The 17,499-nt window shown below is 43.5% G+C and overlaps 1 protein-coding gene across 2 annotated transcripts in view; it reads left to right on the plus strand.

Annotated features, from left to right (window-relative positions):
* The window catches only part of PLPPR1 (phospholipid phosphatase related 1), a 141,036-nt gene that overhangs the window by 80,105 nt on the left and 43,432 nt on the right, over positions 1-17,499 (plus strand). The window lies entirely within an intron of this gene.

The raw sequence follows: 17,499 nt of genomic DNA on the forward strand, positions 1-17,499 counted from the left end.
TATGCTGAGAGTTAGTTTGGCCATCTGTATTGAACATGCCAGAGTTGCATGCATTTATTTTGATATGTTTCTCTTGTAAAAGTGTAATCCATTTCTGTTCAGTGATACGCAGATGTTATTGTTGAGCTATAAGTAAAGAGGTCACAAAAAAGGTGATAATGAAATAAAAACAGGTTAACACCACTTTCTGCACTTCTAACTTTGAAAATACCAAAATCTGTGAAAAAATAAAACTTTTCTCCCACCTCTAGCTCTAAGCCCTTGTTTGCGTACGATTTTTTTTTTTTTAAAACACCTCTTGGCTCTGAAATTACAAAACAACTACATAGTGTAGAAGGACTTTACCCCTCACTTCTCTCTCTGAAGCCTTAGGAGAAGTTCTTTGCCCACCAGAGGATGTGTGTTCCAATTTTATGGCTGTTCTTAAGAACAGACGAATGTAATATCTGCCGTGCTTGAAGAAGTTAATTCAGGTTTAGTTTCCCATGTTTGTTTTAGCTGAGCTCCTCCCTTCCCTGTGGGGCCTATGCAACACACAGATTTCCCCGTGGGAGAAAATCTGTAGGCGGAGCTTTGAATACTTTGTGGGTGAAAGCAGACGTCCTGTTAAAGCAGAAGTTCTTGTTTTGAACACATTTATATAGAACAACCAACGCTGAGCCTGAACCTTGAAACCTAGCAACTCCATCTCCATGTGGGCATGTGCAACACACACATTTCCCTCTGTAGGGAAGGATGGTTGGCTCCATTTTAGATGCTATTGTCCCAATCCTAATGGGAACTTATGGAAGCAGACCTCATAATCGGCTGCCCTAAGCCCTGTTCCAGTGCCACCAAAGGCACGCCACTGTCATGCACTATGGGACCATCAGTGGAAACAACTGGAGGCCCCATGTTCACACCAATGGCTTACCCAGGCTACACTGGACAGATAGATTGTGGTGGAAGTGGTTTGTTGTCAGTTTGGGGAGGATTGGGGTAGAGAGCAGGGCGGGCAGGGGTTAGTTCAAGGGTGGGAGGGATGAATCTTGGCAGTAGACACGCACGCTGGGATCCTATCCCTCTTTTCCTGGCCCAACACATCCCCTGAGACTTGGCAGACTTACACCAGCTAAATAGCTGGGGTAGGTGTGAGGAAACCCATTGGCAGCCAGGTGGCTTTTAGGGAGGTGAGTAAAAAAATATTATTATTGTAATTACCTCTCCCAGGTCATCTGATTTCCCCCTCCTCAACCAGAGAATACAGTATGTTGGGCCTGCTGGATCGCATAGACTGGTAGGGGAAAGGATCGGGCTGCCAGCGGAGCAAAGACAGACCTAACATTAAAACAGAAGTTGCAATGGGATTTTTATCCCTCAGTGTAAATCCAGCACCCCTCCATTTTTGCAGTGCATGTAACTAATGTTCATGCTAGCGCACCAAGCATTGGTTCAGCCAATAGTCATGCCCTTCTCTTCAAGTTTCAGGTAATTAACTGTACATTCCTTTGTTTTAATACATGTATGTTTATTCATTAATTTGTTTCCTTATTTTTACACACACACGCAAAGTTAAAAAGTTGCAAAACAGCTCTGGAGATGGTGTGCCCCAGTGAGATGTAGGAGCTAGCTACTATCACTCTGTAAAGTTGTAGAGTGAAACTTCGGGCTTGAGAGGGAAAAGTACATTTGAATGGAAGGCAGGGAGCCCACTTTCAAATTGGCTCCACCATTCTATAAATGTTCTGTCTATCTTTGATGTAATAAAGCATGGGAAAGAGAAGTCCAACTCGCATCCAAAACCACTCTCAGTGGGCATAATTAATTTCAGTATCATGGGAGTTTTCTATGATGCTGCCAGTGAGCAACACAGCTCTTTGGGTGTTAGATGAAATCAACATACTGGTCTTTCAGTTCGCCAATTACGAGCAAGGCATTCTCTTTTCCAGCAGGAGTTCTATGGGTTTTCTGTTTGTTTGTTTTGACATTTGGGTGGGTGGGTTTGCCATCAAATTTTGGACTCTCCCTCACTCCTGCTGTTGTCTCATTTTCAGTTCTGCAGAGAATGCTGAGATTTTGTTCATTGTGCTATGAAGTGCCAGTGTCCGTTGGTTGCCCCTTTTCGAAAAGCAGGAACAAATCATCAGAACATTGTCATGCAATTCATCCGTTGCACCATTTCAGATTGTGGTTTGGGGACTAATTTTTGTTTAATGCTCCTTTGCGTTAAAGACTCCTTGTGTATGAAAAACTGGGAGTTTTGAAATAACATGTTAAGTAAAATAAAATAAGCACATAAATGCTGCAGATGTATGTTCCAGATGGAGGTACATTCTTCAAGTTCCTTGGCCTGGTTCAGGTGTCGTGCATTGTGTATTGGGGGAACAAGGCCTCCACCCCACCATGCATCTTTCTGTGTGAACACATCTGCATGTGTTTTTTCTGCATCCTGGTTGGAAAGGGAACGAATAGTTGAACTGGGCCTGTGCCCTACCAGATTCTCTCTTCTTATATAGGAAGTTTTCAGAGGTCTTGCATCTATCTTTCCTTGCACACTATGCCTCTGTGTACATCTGCTCAGCTGGAGGAGAAGAGATGTGCTAGCAATAAAGTGAGAGCTTCAGGCGTAGCTATTTTCAAGATCAGTCTATCCAACCCCACTCACACAGATAAGACGGTACTTCTGTTTCTGGAGTCAAATGCTTCAGACTGCAGTGGGGAGGGACTAATATGATTCAGTTTTTCTCTGTACAAATAAAATTCCATCGCACATAGAAAGGTAGATGCCTGAGAGTAAGGCCCTAGCTTAGCCTTCTACTTGACCTGTTAGTTTTCTGTATGCAGGCAACTTCTCTTCATGCAGAAGTATTTACCCATGCCATTCCACACTTGCAATCTCAAGGGGTAAAGACTAGAAACAGATGTACCTGCACATTTGCTGGCTGTTTGAAGTGTACCTCAGTCTCCAAGGAAACAGGAGGATTTCTTTCTTTTCTTTTCTTTTTTTGCAAATCTAGGGAATAAGAGAAGTGAGAAATCAATCTAGCATTCCTGCTCCTGATCAATATTTTTTTTAAGGAGAGAAAGAGAGACACCAGGCCTCAAAAGGAAGACGTTTTAATTTATGGCCAGACACAAGCATTTCTGAAGATTTTTTTTAAACCTTCTAATGTGTGAACGATGAGTCTGTCTGGAAGTGCAGGTGAAAGACCTATAAATTGATCTTTCAGTAGTCAAGGCTAATATGAACATAAAAATAATCCAGTGACAGTGTGGAGGGAGATATGAGTGTTACTCACTGTCCCAAAAATACTTCTGTATCCTTCTGCACACTACAAATAATACCGGCAGTCAGAATTGATTTAGGGAGCAGAACTGAATAGCAGATAACTTTTCTTTTCTTTTAATCACTGATGGCTAGAAGTTCTTTCTTCTCTTATCAACTTTATGTTTATAAAAGTTGCACCCAATAACTAATACAATATACAATTTCTTGACTACATACATAACTATTACACCTTGAGCTACTTTAGATGATATAGCCACTGGCCCATCGTAATTTTGTGGCAGAGGAGTGTGGGCCCTAACTTCCCACGCCTGCCACACTGTCCAGCTGTCACCTAATTGACAGGAGGCGATTCCACTGAACTGCCCCTTAAAGTGGAAGCAAGAGCTTTCCAGAAAGGTCTTTAACATAAGAAGAGGCCGGTTTGGGCAATACTTTCCCTATTCCTCTCAGTGGGGGATAACCGTGGGCACACACAACATGGCATACCTTTCCACCACCACTTGATTGTGTGAGAGTAAAAGTTCATCCAAACTGCCCCTCCACCAGGTTGGCATATCCAGCTGGTCAGCTGAGGTGATCACCTCAGGCAGCAGATTGATGTGGGGCACTCGTCTCTGTTCAGCTACTTGCCTTTGCCGCTCCTCCTTCTCTTTCCACTCCCTGGATTAGAAAAGGAAGAAGGGGACAGAGGGGAAGAGAGTGCTGAGCAAGAACATTGAGAGGGAGGAGCAAAGACTGGCACATAATCAGGCAAGGGGGGCGCATTTGGCATAGTACCTCAGCCAACAGGAGGTCTTGGGCCAGCCCTACCCTCCACACACACGTGAAACACTGCTTGACATATTTTAAATACTTTTGTGAACAGATGGAACTCCCTGTCCCAAATCTTGCTCCTTCTTCCTGACTCCTTTTATAGTGCCTTTCAAATTTTAAACTTTCAGGAAACTATTTCTCAGCACTCTGGATGATGTTATCGCCAAGCGCTCCATGGCAACCACTCAGCCACCCTAGGGCTCCACGCACTCTGGGGAGGGGGGAATTAGAGGGAACATTGGCTGCACCCTGAACTGAACACTTGTTATATGAAAAGGGAGCATTCAGGGAAATGAAATGTTACTCAAGACCTCCTCAGAGCTTCCCTTTTTCAAGATGTTGTGCCCCCTGTGCACTGCCTCTCTCTACCTTTGCAGGAAGTGGCACCGTTGGGGGCCCTTTGGGGGCCCTTAGCAACCTTTGGAGCCCTTAGCTACTTTGGGGGTCAATTTGTGGCAAGAACACGAGATGAAACGAAAAGGTTAAGGACTCACTTCCTCCGCACCACAATCCCAGTCTGAATCAGGCCCCTGCACAGCCACATTTTGAAAGTGAAAGTAAACCCCAGTGGCAGTGATAACACATTTAATATCACATCTGGTTTGATGCTGTCATTCAAACAAAACACCCATGTAAGCGACAATATTTAATATTTCATTTAATGCCTTTTCAACCAGAAAAGGTAATACGGCAACTTGTATAGCAAAGGAAAAAGAAGATTGTTCCCTGTCTCAGAGGGGCTCACAGTGTTACTTACAAAACTTGCTGCAGAAATGTCAGCTTCTAATGGCAATTTTCCCCCAGCGTGGTGCTAGCACATTCCATTGTGTTTCACAAGTGCTGCTAATTTCAGCATTGCCTTAATATAAGTGACATCTTTGCTGCGATTGAAAGCGGGTTACAGGCAACATCTGTGCTGATCAATTCAGTGCAAATGTCCCTTTGCTGGTCATTGTCAGTACAAATTTCATTGCAGCTGCAAACTGATAGTCAGTATTTGTCTTCTGCGCTCCATTGTAAATTTCGGAGGGATGATTAGAAGCAGCAGGAATTTGATTTCAAAAAATATGCAGTACTAGTAATTTGCTGACAAAACAGTGGGGATGTGTAAAATAAATGTGGACATAAAGATGGGCGATAGCTGAGTGATGTTGGTTGGGTACCAGTCCCAGCCTCCCTTTCTTGTTCCCAGTCAGCATCGTCCTTCATTTAGTTCTTTTGGCACCTTCTTATATATCACACTTGCCGTTTGGAGCTTGGAATTTTAAATCATGCAAATAGGGAAGAAAGGAAAGTGTGTGGATTGGTCTACTGAAGTGGTTCCCAAACTGTGAGCCATGGCTCCCCAGGGAACCAGGAAACCAACCAGAGGAACCACAGAATCCTCGTGAAAAACCTGCCAACCTATACAATTTATAGGAATGTAGCCCTAAGGGGGAGCCACAGCTAGTGGCCCAGCGGGTCAAGGAAGACACCCATTGAAAATGTTTGGGAACCACTGCTCTGCTGGTTGATGCTGTTACAATGGCCCTTAACTCTGCATTGTGTGAACCTTTTACTTTCTTATTTGCAGGAGCAGTTCTCCCAGGGGAAAGCCAGAGTTTTCCCAAACACAACCTTGAATCTTCCCTTCTATATATGCTTTCTGACAGTGCCTCTCCTGCTACTGCTGGTGAGCAGTTCAGGTGGAGGAGGTGGAGACAGTTACAGACACACTCTCAGACAACTGGGACATTATTACATAAAATGTAATCCAGTTTGAAAATGAAGGTAGTCTTGTTCAAGTAAGATATGCAGCTATGCAACTGATTAAAATACAAAACGACGATTATAGAATATGACAGCATGTTTCAGGCTCAGAAAAATGTCCTCTCTCTTCAGCGTGTAGTAACCTGACAGCTGCACCTTGCATGATCGTTCACATCTCAGCCTGAGTCTCTATTTCCAGATTATTACATATTCTGATTTGGAGCTGCATTGTTCACTGTGAAGACCAGGGGTGGGCAAAACCCGATCAGCAGGCCATTTGCAGTCCTTGGGGACTCCCAATCCGGGACAGGGAACCCCCAGTCTCCAACGAGCCTCTGGCCTGTCAGAGACTGTTGGAGCCCATCCTGGCCTGAGAATGCTGGTCGCGACTGCCAGACATGAGCTGCAGGCCAAGTTAGAGCAAGGAGTTTTATAGTCTCCATGTGTTTTCTGCTTTTCCCCGGGCATTATTTTTAATTCCCCCCCTTGCCCCTGAACAACGTAAGTCTCCATGTGTGCCTGGCTTGGTCTGTATGTTTTCACTGTGCTAGAGGTATGCGGCAAACAGTTCATAGTTCTCATGTGATCCTACATGCCTGTATTTTGCTTCTCATGTGTATTATAAATAAGCTCAGTAAAATTCATTGATTCATTTAAATTCCATCTTTAATGTATTCATTTATGTAAATTTATGCAAATTTTAAATGCAAATTAATACTTTTTTCCCTGCCCCTGACAGTGTCAGAGAAATTATGTGGCCCTCTTGCCAAAATGTTTGCCCACTCCTGGCCTACAGTGTACAATTAGCTTTTCGGCTACAGTCTTGTACCCAATTTCCTGGGAGTCAGCCCCATTGGACACTAGGGCTGACTTCTGAGGAGACATTTATAGGATGTGCTGTAAGATATTCCATTTTACACCCAGAATGTGAACCTTTCAGTAACAGAGAAGTAGTACGAGATATCTAATCTATAAGTGCAGAAAGGTTAAATCAGCATTTCAATCTTTAATTGGAAAAGTTGTTTCCTATTAATACTGGACAAAAAGGCAATGCGGGGGCCCATTAAAATAATTCTCATTCATTGATCAAACCAGGATCTAAAGAGTTCAGAAAAGTAGCTATTTGAGGAAACCATGATCAAAGTCTGTTAGAGTATTTGGTTGCCAAAAGGAATCAGGCCAATGGTCCATTTTTGCCATGTGTTCTGTTTCTGACAGCGGCCTGCTAGATACCTTTGGAAAGTGCACAAGTAGGGCGTGATGCTGACAGATGTCCCCTACTTGTTCCCGGCATCTGCCAAGCAGAGGTATACTCCCCCCAAAATGGACATTCCAGTTATTAACTCTCATGGCTAATAGTCATTGACAGACCTAAATGCTATCATGGCTAATAGTCGCAGTTAACAGCCCTAGATAGACTCTTCATGAATGTTAAAGAGCCATTTAAGCTTGTGGCTGTGATCAGGCTCTGATGCACTGCCTGAAGAAGTACCCTTTTGCTTCTTAAGAACCATGAAAATTAGATGTGTTGGATGATCCTAAGCTTTTTCTGTGTCAAGAGGGATCGAATAATTCTTTCCAGCCACTTTTTCTACATCATTCAAAACTGTAAAAACCTCTTATAATGACCCCCACCCTGCTTATAAATTCCTTTTCTAAAATAAAATTAACTTCTTAAACCTTTTTTTATGTGTAAGATACAGCCCCCTGATAATTGTATTTTCCCTTTTCTCTATTTCCACCAACTGTATACATTTGGGGGGAATCAAGTGTGTTTGGGGGTGAAAGAGAGTTGCTCTTGATTACTTTATTACATTGCCCCTGCTTATTTTGAAGTGGCAGAGTGGTAGTCCTGCCCAAGGGCAGTCTCTGGTGGCTGCCCCCCCAGTCTCTGGTGACTCCCCCCCCCGGCAATTCTCCCTCTGTAGTGTGGTAGATTTGTTCAGTGGATGATTCGGGGGGCTGGAACGGCAGTACCCATTGGCAGCTGCCATTTTTCCCCCAGAATCTCCTCTGTGAGTGACACTAAGTGATAACTGTGAAAGAAAATGGACAGGGTAAAGTGTTGCTGCCACTGCCAATGAGTTTATACAACAGTCGCTTCCAAAATGTCCCTTCATTTTTGCCAGCTGCAAATGGGAAGTTGGGAGCAGGACCTCTGTTCAACCATTAAAAATACTAATTTTCATAATGGGATTATGGTTCATGTGCCAATTCCCAACATCTTGCTCTGAAGACTCATGCAAAGCATATGTTAGCCCACATTTGTTTCTGGGGGAGTCCTGTGCAATTCCATAAACCTATCTGAACACCAGTGGAGTAGCATATGTATAAATGGAAGCAGACTTGAAACGTCTTGGTTTTTGGCTTTCAATAGATGAGCAGGAGGTCTGGTCTAGAGGGTAGAGCCTCCATTTGCCTGAAGAACATCCACAAGGTCGCCAGTTCGAGGCCACCGGCACTGTGTGACCTTGAAGCAGCTGACAAGCTGAGCCGAGCTATTTCCATCTGCTCTGAGCGTGGGAGGATGGAGGCCAGGATGGAGGCCAGATCAGAATGAAACATCTGAATTGTTGTGGCTCTTGAAAGATAGAGCCTTCTTTCAATTGTTAAAATCCCTCCGGGGATTTAAATTAGCCTGCCTATGTAAACCGCCTTGAATAAAGTCTTGAATAAAGACCAAGAAAGGTGGTATATAAATACCTGTATTATTATTATTATTATTATTATTATTAGAAGAGGTTGAATATTAGTTATGGAATTTTTTCAGTATATGTTTACCACAACAGGATCTTTATGACCAGACAAATCACCACAGTGTGTGATTTGTGATGGTAATAACAGGATGAGCCCTGTCATTCTTTCCTCTGATATATATATTCTATCAATGATGGTTGAAGAAATGGGAAGGAGGAGGAAAAAAGATTGCTGGGGCTTAAAAGCTCAGCCATGTTGCAAGTCTGCAGTTCAAAATCCCTTATTTCATTGTGCTGGCTCCTTTTATATATATTGCCTGCAGAAGAGTTTTGCAAACACAGAGGAAATGGTTCTTGACAGCTCAATTTATAGCAAACTCGAGGGAAACTCAGAGATTTGGAAGCATAATTAAAAATGGAGTGACATACTGGAAAATACATCAAAGTATTATGATGTTGTCAAGCCGGGTGTCTGAAGTAAGCAGTCGCTCAGGAGTCATTGCATTTGGATGGGTCCTTCTGGGATCGTCATCACGCTGTTTAATCTGAGGAAACCTGTCTTAAATGGCTTTGGTTTGTTTTTTCAGACAAATTGGATGGTGTCCTTCACCTGTCTGCTCAATCAACAGAACCCCTCTGGGGTTATGTCACGAAGACACAGTTGATATAGCTATTCCCAAGATTCAGACTGTAGGTTGGGGGATTCTCTAAGGCAGTGGTTCTCAGATGTTTAGCACTGGGACCCACTTTTTAGAATGAAAATTTGTCAGGACCCACTGGAAGTGATGTCATGACCAGAAGTGACATCATCAAGCAATAAAATTTTTAACAATCCTACCCACATTTACCCAGGAGAAAGTCCCATTTACTGCCATTGTTAAAAGCATATACAGGTCTAGACTATTTATACACAGATTTTTTATACACAGATTTGACTCAGCATGAATGGCCACTGCAAATGGGAAGGAATGTGCTGATCCCTGGAGAAAGGGAAAAATGCATCCCTTTAAAATCAATTTAAAAAACTGAACAGTCCTTTAACAATAGCCTCCTTAATGAGGGGGGAGGGAGCTGGCTGACAATCCATCAATCCTTCTCTCTCCAACGGACCCCTCCCTTCCCCCTGAACACTGGTTTGCATTGGCACAATGCATTGCATTGGTGAAGAGAGGGACTGAGTGAAGTGCCTTTCTAAGCTCTTGGAGGATGACTGATAGATGGATTGTCTTCTTAATGACTCTTATCTTACATCGCAAAGGTCAGCAAGACTGTTTTCAAATCACCGGAGCAAAGAAACTTTGTTTTTTAAATTGATTTGCTATAGTGCATTTTTTGCCATCCATGTGAGTGCTTGGAATGGAACCCACCGAATAATGAGGCTCAACCTGTACATAGTAGTTTGTTAAAAGTACAGAGAAGCAACATTTCCCCAGATGCAGTCACAAACCATGGCAGCATCAAGTCTAATATATTGAAAAGAAAATATTGAAATGAATGGGGACCCACCTGAAATTGGTTCACGATCCACCTAGTGGGTCCTGACCCACAGTTTGAGAAACACTGCTCTAAGGGAATGTAGACTGTACACTAAAACTGTAGGTTGGGGGATTGTCTACAAAAAAAGAAAAAAAGTTCTCTTTGCTAGATCCCTGGGAGAAGGGTACCAGTCTGGTCTTCTCCCTGACAGTGGTTAGAAACTTTTTTCCCCCTTAGGTAAATCATTCAAACTAACAGTCCCCCAACCTGCAAGCTAAAATGGTGGATTCCAGTAACTGCTACAGCCATTTTCAACATTTTTCATCTCATGGCACGCTGACAAAGCACTAAAATTGTCAAGGCACACCATCAGTTTTTTGACAATTGACGTAGAATGAAGAGCCTCCATGCCTCCTCCCCACCATCTCCCCGCCATCCTTATGGCACGTTTGTGATAGTGCTCCCTGGCGGTGAGCTGGCATGCACTGCATAGGATTGGGCCCTGAGTCATTCCATTGATCTTTCACGGCACTGTTCCAGTATAAGCTGTCTGAGGACTGCTGTATAGAGATGCAGTTGTGAAGCCAATGCAAGCCCCGTTTGTTTAACTACAGGGTTTCAAGGAGGTGGCTGTTAGAGAAGAAAATATATTGGCCACAGGGCTCCAATTGTCATGTGCAGTAATAGAATTCAGGGAGACCTGGTTCCAGAGCCAAATGGAAGGGGCAAACTCAAAGGCCACTGACCTGCAAATGTAAAGAAGGACTAGATCAGGGGCATCCAACTCATTTCATACAGCAGGCTGAATAGCATTCATGACGCATACTGAGGGCTGGAAGTGATGTCATTAAGCAGGAAGTGTTGTCATTAATTTCACGATCTAATTAATGACCAAAAAGAAGCACTTTTTTCTTAAGAACATAAGAACAGCTCCACTGGATCAGGCCACAGGCCCATCCAGTCCAGCTTCCTGTATCTCACAGCGGCCCACCAAATGCTCCAGGGAGCACACCAGATAACAAGAGACCTGCATCCTGGTGCCCTCCCTTGCATCTGGCATTCTGACATAGCCCATTTCTAAAATCAGGAGGTTGCACATACACATCATGGCTTGTAACCCATAATGGATTTTTCCTCCAGAAACTTGTCCAATCCCCTTTTAAAGGCATCCAGGCCAGATGCCGTCACCACATCCTGTGGCAAGGAGTTCCACAGACCAACCACACGCTGAATAAAGAAATATTTTCTTTTGTTGTTCTAACTCTCCCAACACTCAATTTTAGTGGATGTCCCCTGGTTCTGGTGTTATGTGAGAGTGTAAAGAGCATCTCTCTATCCACTCTGTCCATCCCCTGCATAATTTTGTATGTCTCAATCATGTCCCCCCTCAGGCATCTCTTTTCTAGGCTGAAGAGACCCAAACGCTGTAGCCTTTTAGTTGCGAATGACAGAAGAGAAAATATGCGTATCTTGATCATATGGGAGAGCACACATCACATAGGCTGCCCTTTCAGCAGCGACACCTCAGCAAAACTCAGCAGCTGAAAGCAGCTAATGGTGCTGGGAGAGCCCTAGCAGGCCAGATAAAGAGCTTCCATGGGCCACAGCCAGCCCCTGGACCTTATGTTTAACACCCCTGGACTAGATTGCAACATTTCTGGAATCAAAATGCACAACACCCTGGATGGCGAAAAGGAGGTGTTGCCACCTCCCTTGCAAAAATCCATCCTACAAGGTCTCCAAACTATGCAATACTGTATAGTACTGGAATTTTATTTTGAATCAACCAACGCTATTGGAACTTATGGCATTAGCAAGAGCCATAGAAGTGCTCTCATATCTTCTGATGAGTCATGACAGACACTGGGATTTCACAGGAGAAGAGAAGAATTTTTTAAAAGGTCAACGACAAAGTATTTTGGTGTTGATTCCCCTTCCTCTCCAACAGATGAATGAACTGCAACAATGAGCAGCAACTCAGCAATGTTTTCCATGGTCTTTGTTCTGCAGTGCTTTCTGGTCATTCTGGAAGTCCAAGATGTTATCCAAGAGGTTCCTCTTATGTCCTAAATGTGGCCCATAAAGTTAACATGCTCTGCAACACAGGCAGGATAAATTCAGTTATTGGAAGGACTGAATGTTGCTTTAAAAAGAATGATAGCAATGCTTATGACACCCTCTCTCCATCCAAATTTCTCCCTGGTTTTTGTTACCTGATCATGTTTCCAGAGCAACACTGATGTATTAGTGATACGTCTTTTTTCCATTTTTTATTTCCGGACTCTTGTTACACTGTTGCAGTTCACTGCAGTTTTTAGTTTTCATCTTCCTCCACTTTACAGATTGTCAAGGCATAGCACTGCATTTTCTTTATGATTAGATCACAAACCAAAAACGTACTTTGATGTGTTTGCGTGATCTCATCCATGTTCCTTTTCTGGGCTATGATTTTATTAATGCACATGCATACATTTACTTACCAAATAAAAGCCCAAACAGCTCCACGCACTTTTCTAATTAAAAGCTCCTTTTATACCTTTTCAATACCTTTTCTACCTATCCTGACCAGATGAGATGACCAGAAATGCAGTCACTAGTGCAACTGCTTTTATTCCTTTGGTGATACAGCATATTCCCCTTTTAATTCTTTTCTTTTTTTAAAAAGTATTCCTATGTACTGGATTTTTTCATATTTAAGCAATCTGGAAGCACAATTATTCATGGTCAATGCAAAAGTGACATTTGTTTCCTTGTTGGACTCTTGACAGCACTGCAAACTCATTGCAAAAATATATAGCTTTAATTTTGAGAGCTAGGGAGAGGAATATTTCTCTTTCCCTGAATGTGGCTTCCATGAAGCTATGACAAATAGTTTCTCATTTTGGAGAAAGAAGTGTAGAGCAACGTTGCAGTTGAGCTTCTTCCATACTTTATTATTTAGAAAGGAATAAAGGCATTTTTTGTTGCCATACATACCTTTGCATTGCTGTGTCTGAACATGACCACAAGGACTTCATTAAAGTTGCCACTGAGTTCCATTGTAGCAGAAAATTTGGGTTAAAAGTTGAGATTTTGTTTACATCAGTTCTTTTGATCTGCTGCTGCATATTCATTTCAGGAATGTTCTCTCATTTTTAGTGCCAGAGTAACAGTCCCATTGAATGCCCACCATATATTCTTTTGAAATACCCCTGTGCAAGATTAATGAAGTCTTTCTGTGGTAGTAAGACTATGAAATCAATGGGTGAGCCTTGTCAATATCTCTGCAGCAGTACAAGCAAAACAGACACACATAAAAAATTACAAGGCCTGTGCTTCAAGCCATTTGAAATATTCATTGATTCATTTTAAAACCATTTCTATCCTGCCTTTCCCTCCTAGAAAAGGCAATCAACAAGTGGAGCTAACCAACATCTAGGAATTCAACCAGATTCAGACCAAGCTCTGTCCAAAAGATGGAATAAAGGCTTAATTAAACCATTTTTGCCCAATGCTGCATATATGCAACAGTAATCAAATGTATACACCTGTGGACTGACCAGAAATGGGTTAACCAGACTAGGAAAGAAGAGCAGTAGGTCAGAACAGGCAGTGATTCCCAAACTGGTGGGTTGCGGCCCACCATCCTGAGAAGCAACTGTGTCTGCTTCTTTAAGGGGTTGGGAGGGGGAAGGCAGAAATGTGACTCCCAGGATCACACCGCTGCCTGGGATGGAAGCCTCCATAGGGCTCCCCAAAGTTTCAAAAAGGTAAAAATAATGATCAGAAATGACTTCCTGTTTCCAGAGGCTGGTGCTGGCTGAGTTAAGTGTCAAACACCCCCTTCCACCCCCAGCAGCAGCGTAATCCTGACAATCACATCACTGCCTTAGCCCCTCTCCTGCAACTACTTCCCCTTTTCCCAACTCCTCCATAGCCATTTGGGACCACTGGGTTATGTGGTCAGGTGTGACATGTGTAAAAGCTCCCTGGTTAGACCTGTTCACTATTCTGAATCAAGTGGCTGCTGTTGCCTGTCTCAGATTTGCCTTGCTTGTCATTTTCTTTGGTTTGGCCTACCTTTGCCTCTGCCTTGCCTTGCTCCCAGGACCCTCACCCACCCAACCCAATTGGCACGAGTCTTTCACTTTTCATGCTTTCAACATCACAGGCAAAGTGGGAACCTGTGCATCAAATCATGTGAAAGCGCTGTTCCATTTTGCCCCCATTCACCCCAGTATTCTGTGCCACTTTGGCTCCATTGTGTCTCACTTCCATTTATCAGCTGTACTCATTCATTTGCCTTTTCATTCCTATCTCTTTGCAGCACTTTGCATTGTCGTAACTCTCCCGAGTCTTTTTCGCAGCGCATGTTAATCATGCCAGTTTGTTTTTGTTTCTGGGTTCTGTGGCTCATTCTTCCGTTCGTTCCGGTTGACCAGATAAAGTCCAAATCATCAGACTGAATTATATGGTTGGCAAATAAGCAGCAAATTGTGTGCTGGGTTTTGAGGGGGTGTTATTGAGCCGCTAGGCGGTTTTAATGTTACCTGACAAAAAAAGAAATTCCTTCATTTGGAAGATGATCATTCAAGGAGGCACTGATTACAAAACTTGTAGAAGTGAAACTTGCCTCTGAAATCATCAGTGTCTTGTAATGGAGGGCCTCTTCCCACATGATGACTTTCACAGAGCTGAAATGTTGGAAGGGGCCTCCTAGGTCATCTAGTTCCACCACCTGCGTGAAGCAGGAAAATCATCTCTAGAACATCTCCCAAAGGTGCCTTTTGAGCCCCTGCTTGAAGATACCTAGCAAGGGAGAACCCACCACATCTCTCAGCAATCGATTCCATTGTCCAACTGCTCTTACTGTTACCATTGCTGTGCTACATTTAAGTCACTTTTGTCCAGGCACATGTCTAGCCATCCTTGGTCAACAAGTCCCCCAAAATGTTCCTCAAAAGGAACATTTTGAGAAGTGATCATTGGGTAGTGGGCCACCGCCTCAAGCTACACTTGAAGTGCTTACTGAGAGCAAGCAGGAAGAGGACTGGGACAGCAGCTGTCCACTTCTTCCTCCAGTTTTGATGATGGAAAAAAAAATACTGCCTTGGGTACCACCTCCCCCTCCTCACTCACTAAGCAGTCAGGGTGAGCAAAAAAAAGTGGAGTTTTGCACACAGGAACCTGCTCCCCACCTTCTTACCTTGGCCTCTGGCACCACCTCCTTTCTCTATGCCATCTTGTTTGAAATAAACAGGACAAATGGATACCATCATGATTCTCAGGATGGTACGGAGGAAAGAGTGGTCCTAGTGCTCAAGATAATGGGGCAGGGACACTATGCTTCCTCTCACTCTTTGTCCATTTCAGCCTATTGTGGCCCAATCCTATGGCCATTTATGGCAGCAGATCATGCAGTCTACAGTCTTAAAACATCCCAGTGACAACGCAGACGTCGTATGCAATGGCACAATCCATGGCTGGCAGCTCCTAGCGTGACCCAGAACAGTCTGAACTATGCTACTACCTAGATTGATGCCTGGTGGATGATCTAGCTCATACTGTATTCAAAGGCTGGCAGCAGCACTCCAAGGTTTCAGGCAAGGGTCTTTCCCAACCCTGCCAGGAGAGGCTGGTGATTGAACCAAGGACCTGTCACACATGCTCTGCCACACGCAAAGCTGGTGATTTGCCATGGAACTGCAGCCTTTTCTTTATTAGGCTGTCCAGAAACTGCAGTTAGTTCAGGACATACCCATGAAGAACCATTGCTTTTTGCCATGCTGCCAGTCTGATGTTCTCTGTCCAGGCTGTTCAAGTACTTCAGTGTTCTATTGCCCTTTTCCTAGTTCTAAGGGAAGGACCAGCCCTACCTACATTAGATCAACCACCCCTGCTTTAAATCGAGTTTCCGGCGAGGCCTGAAGACGCTGCTGTTTATACAAGCCTTCTGATTTTTTGACCTTCTTAACCTTTTTTACACATCTTGTAGTTTTTTACAGGCCTGATTCCTCTCTGACTTGCTCTTTTGTGCTCTTTTTATTCTGTCTTTTAATCTGACTACTGTTTTTATGGTCTCTGTTAATGTGTTTTTAATATGTTTTTTATCTGCTATTTGTGCTAATTCAGAGCGCGATACCATAGTCTTTCGAGACTGAAGGTTGCCAACTAGCTAGCTATGTTTTTAAATCTGTTTTTTACATGTTGTTAGCCGCCCTGGGTCCCTTTGGGGAGAAGGGCGGGATAAAAATAAAGTTTATTATTATTATTATTATTATTATTATTATTATTATTATTATTATTATTATTATTATTATTATCTCTACTTCTTAAGGGAATCAGTTAACTCATCTTCTAAAAAAATGCACAAGTGCTTGCAATTGAAATGTGAAATTTTCCTGCTGGTTGAAAACTGAAAACACAACAGACAAATAACAGGACGACAGCCTTCTTGCATCTGACTCATCCGTCACAAAAGTGCTCGCTAATGTTCTTTTATTTGTTTTTGATTTACTTTAGTCGTGGTCGATGCTGCCTTTTTAATAGAATCATATTAGAGACAGATGTAATTGTATCCTGGAAATAGAATGTAGAAGTTGCTTGGCCTGGCTAATTTATGAATCCAATTACAATGAAGTGGAATAATCTTTCAAATAGATTGGATAAAGGATTATGCTTTTAATCAGTGATTTTCAACCTTTTTCATCTCATCTCAAACACTGGCAAGGCATTAAAATGGTCAAGGCACACCATCAGCTTTTTGACAATTGACAAGGCACACTGTGCTGTCAGTGGGGGCTCACATCCCACAATGGTCCTATTGATAAATGACACTCTCCCAAATTCCCACGGTACATCTGGGGACAATTTGTGGCACACTGGTGTGCCACGGCACAGTGGTTGAAAATGGCTGCTTTTAATAGTGATATGACTCATTTTGACTTTGTGCCAGCAAACATTAGAGATCAAGGAAGGTTCTTCTTCATGAGCTGTACATAACTGTGATGTCCATGGCGGGCAGAGACCCCGCCACTTTGGGTGTGCCCAAGCACGGGGGGCTTACCCGGACGATGCGCGCAGGTCGTCGGCGGAAAGAAGGACGGGAGGCAGATACAGCAGATTTGTACAGACAATTTACTCTGGTTAAACTCTTGACATTCATGGGGCCTGTTACGTCACAGGCCCCTTTGCTTTACAGAGACACGCAGCGTCGGCGAACAATATGCGCGTTCCCCACTCCTTCCCGACCCCTTGCAGGTGCCCATCGGAAAGGGATAGGGGTTCCCGGTGGCTGCCGTAGCGTTGTCGGGGGTCAGCTTAGCTGTCCTCTGGAGGACCCCCTGTACCTCTGGTCTTGCCCCTTGATGAGCTGGCCTCCAATGGGGGTAGTTGAGATGGGGTCCTTGGGTCAGCGGCCTTGCCTCTCTGGTTTTCACTCCCGGGCCCCAGGCGGGTCCAGCACTGGGTGGTTCCCAGCCTCCGGCCCTTTTCTTAAGGGCTGAGGCGAGCTAAGTT

The sequence above is a fragment of the Tiliqua scincoides genome, chromosome 2, assembly GCF_035046505.1.
Source record: "Tiliqua scincoides isolate rTilSci1 chromosome 2, rTilSci1.hap2, whole genome shotgun sequence".
Classification (NCBI taxonomy): Eukaryota; Metazoa; Chordata; class Lepidosauria; order Squamata; family Scincidae; genus Tiliqua; species Tiliqua scincoides.